The sequence below is a fragment of the Echinops telfairi genome, unplaced genomic scaffold (genome assembly GCF_000313985.2).
Source record: "Echinops telfairi isolate 266 unplaced genomic scaffold, ASM31398v2 ScPeMD7_7457;HRSCAF=8495, whole genome shotgun sequence".
NCBI lineage: Eukaryota > Metazoa > Chordata > Mammalia > Afrosoricida > Tenrecidae > Echinops > Echinops telfairi.
In genome coordinates this window covers 16,890,476-16,894,331 of record NW_022111357.1, presented here as the reverse complement: position 1 = coordinate 16,894,331, position 3,856 = coordinate 16,890,476, and positions in this window count along the sequence as shown.

Sequence of the window (3,856 nt, the reverse complement as noted above, 5' to 3'; positions counted from 1 at the left end):
GCAGAAAAGTGGGTGAAGAGAGACATCGGACAGTGTAAGATATGACAAAATAATAATAATTTATAAATTATCAAGGGTTCATGAGGGAGGAAGGAGTGGGGAGGGAAGGGAAAAAATAAAGAAGTTGATATCAAGGGCTCAAGTAGAAAGCAAATGTTTTGAGAATAATGAGGGAAACAAATGTACAAATGTGCTTAACACAATGGATGTACACATGGATTGTGATAAAAGTTGTACAAGTCCCCAATAAAATGATTTTAAAAAAAAAAAGAAGAAAACCTCTCCATGCAGAAAGATTTGCCGTCTCGGAAACCCACAGTGGCTGTTCTACCCCATCCTTTAGGGTAGCTACAGGTCAGAATCAACTCGATGGCAGGGATTGACTTGATTGTGTCAATCAGTGGTCTCCTGTGCATTGTGTGCAGGCAGGGAGGGGCCCAGCGCTGTATTGGCTGTGTCTGTGAGCGAGGAGATCTGTGCGTGTGTGATGTGTGTGAGGGATTGCTGGGTCTGTGGGTGGGGGGCGGTGTGCTAAATGGCTGAGGGGAACAGAGGGGGCCGTGTCTGTGGCAATCAATGGAAGTAGGTTGTGGTGGTGAAGGAAAGGCAGTTAGATGTAAGCAGCATGGCCTGGCATTCTGCCGGGCCCCTCAGGAGCCTGACCAGCCTCAAGGATTGTGTGGAGCAGCTAGACAAACAGCCAAGGCATTAGCCTCTTACCTTAGCAATGGTGGGACAGCCGGTGGTCTAGGAGGTGACAGAGAAGGTGATGGGCAAGCAGGCCTGCTGAGAGGTTGTTTCCTGGCTGGCTCCTGCGGGAAGTCAGGAAGCAGGGCAGGGAGTGGAGAGGTGTCAGAAACCAGGCCCAGGTGCGTGACTCACCTTGGACTTGAATCCCCCAAGTGTCAGAGGCAGGATGAAGAATTAGGAAAGATCTGCCTGCAGGCTCTGCTGGGTGGGCAGGGCAGTTCCGGAGCCCCACCCAGGCCCCACAGCTGAGGACCCCATCAGCTCAGCTAACAACCCGAGGCCCGTGTTGGAGGAGGTGCTGGGCCGTGGATGGCAGCCCGAGGAAGAACCAGGTCCCTAGTCTGAGAGGGAGCTGGACTCTGACCTAGGAGTGACCCAGCTGCTTTTGAGAATGGCTATCCCATTGAGGTGAGGGCATTGACACCTCTGGTGGGAACTCCAAGCTCTTAGGACCCCTCTGCCCCTGTCCCCCACTCACACTTTGGAGGACTCCCTGTTCTAGCCCTGGTTGAGTTAACCTGGGTTTGTTAACCATCAGTTATCTTCCCTGCATTCACTCACTCCACCTTGAGTGCCACATCAGAATCTTCAAGGTGACTAGAGAATGACTTAAATATATAATTAATTGGGAGTTAATACATATATCGTATTCCATAATTCAATCATGGCAAGCAGTATTGTACAATTGCTACCACAATCTGTTTCCAAACATTCTTTTCTTTCCTGAACTCCTTGACATTGGGTCCCTTTGAACAGGTGTCCCAGGTGCCTCCTCAAGCCTGTGCTTTTTCTTCTTTTTAATCATTTTATTAGGGGCTCATACAACTCTTATCACAATCCATACATACATCAATTGTGTAAAGCACATTTGTACATTCATTGCCCTCATCATTCTCAAAGCATTTGCTCTCCACTTGCGGCATCAGGTCCTCATTTTCCCCTCCCTCCCCGCTCCCCCCTCCCTTATGAGCCCCCGACAATTTACAAATTGTTATTTTGTCATATTTTGCCCTGTCCGACATCTCCCTTCACCCACCCTTCTGTTGTCCATCCCCCAGGAAGGAGGTCACATACCTTGTAATCGGTTCCTTTTCCAACCCACTCTCCCTCTACCCTCCCAGTATCGCCACTCACACCACTGGCCCTATAGGGATCATCCGCCCTGGATTCCCTGTATTTCCAGTTCCTATCTGTACCAGTGTACATCTTCTGGTCTAACCAGACTTGCAAGGTAGAATTCATATCATGATAGTGTGGGCGGGGAGGAAACATTTAGGAAGTAAAGGAAAGTTGTATTTTTCATTGTTGCTACATCACACCCTGACAGGCTCCTCTCCTCCCCGAGATCCCTCTGCAAGGGGATCTCCAGTGGCCTACTAATGGACTTGGGTCTCCACTCCACACTCCCCCCATCTTTCACTATGGTAAGATTTTTTGTTCTGATGATGCCTTATACCTGAGCCCTTCGACACCTCGTGGTTGCATAGGCTGGTGTACTTCTTCCATGTGGGCTTTGTTGCTTCTGAGCTTGATGGCCGCTTGATTACCTTCAAGCCTTTAAGACCCCAGACGTTATACTTTTTGACAGCCGGGCACCATCAGCTTTCTTTGCCACATTTGCTTATGTACCCATTTGTCTTCAGTGATCCCTTTGATCCTGTGCTTTTTCTTTTTATTTTTTTAAACATTTTATTAGGGGCTCATACAACTGTTATCACAATCCATACACACATCAATTGTGTAAAACGCATTTGTACATCATTCTCAGGCCTGTGCTTTTTCACCAAGAAAATAAACTCATTGGAGCAGGAGATGGCCCTGAAAGAGGAGGAACTGCCCACTCGGTGGTGAGGGAGCCCAGCTGTTGAGAGATGAGGAAGCCGAGGGTTGGAACACCTTCAAGCCTTACGCAAGTTCTCCGTTTATAGTCCAGCCAAGACCCAGACCCCAGTCAACATCAGACACAGGCCTGTTTTCTTTTCACAGTAAGTAGAATTTCACTAGAATTCATAGCACAGGAAATGAAGCCGTGGTTTTCACTCCTTTGCACCAATGGGGGGGGAAGCTAACGCACCAAGAGGAGAAACGACTTGCCAGGGTGATGAAGCCTGTTTGGTAGCAGGGCAGATACTCAGGGAGGTGATTGTCTACCTAGTTGGCCCTCATTCCACAACCCCCAGGGTGAGGTTAAACGCCAGGAAGAAGAAATGGACTGGAATTGATTGTAGTTGGTTGCACAGGTCTTATGGATGTTATTGAACAACTGAAATGCATCAAGTGTGAATTGTCAGTGGAATTGTTAAAAATAAGCTATTAAGTTAAAACAAACAAACAACTCATTGTTACCAAGTTGATTCTGACTTCGAGTGGCTCTATAGGACAGAGTAGAACTGGCCCCGTGGATTTCCAAGACCATACATCATTATGGGAGTAGAAGGCCTCTTTTTTCCAGTAGGGGTAGATAGATTGCACACTTTCCTGACAAAGCTCAGTCCCATTCCAACTGTCAGAAGCACTGATAAGAGCCAGCAAGGGAGCAGAGGGACTAGGGTAGGGGTTGGTGGCTGGAAAGACATGCCAGAGGGGAAAGCCAGTCGCGTGGGGACAAATCCTGCTTCTCCACAGTTAGGCTCTTAGCACAGGCTGACACTCATGGACAGCCTCCCACACGCTTCCTCCCACTGTGCTGGGAAGTGAGAAAACCAGATGGTCTGGCCTGCCTGTGGTTGCCCCAAGAAGGGACCTGGAGGCCAGAGAAGCGGGTGGCCGAGGTGGTGCTCATTGCATCGTGACTACAATACCCAAGGCAAGCACTGGTGATTCCCTTTACAGTCCTCACTACACACTGGGAAGCTGTGGCTCAGTTGAAGGACTCTTGCCCCAATACTAGGCTCCTCCCACCTCCTCTCCACCCAATAGCTCCGCAGGCCACAATTGGTGTGGGGTGGTCACTATCTTCTCGAGTCTTCTATATTGGCACACCACAGAACAAAGAAGTGGCTCACCCAGCTTTTCATTCTCCCCAGGCCCTCTTGATTGACTTTTACACACACACACACACACACACACACACACACACACACACACACACACACACACTCTCTCT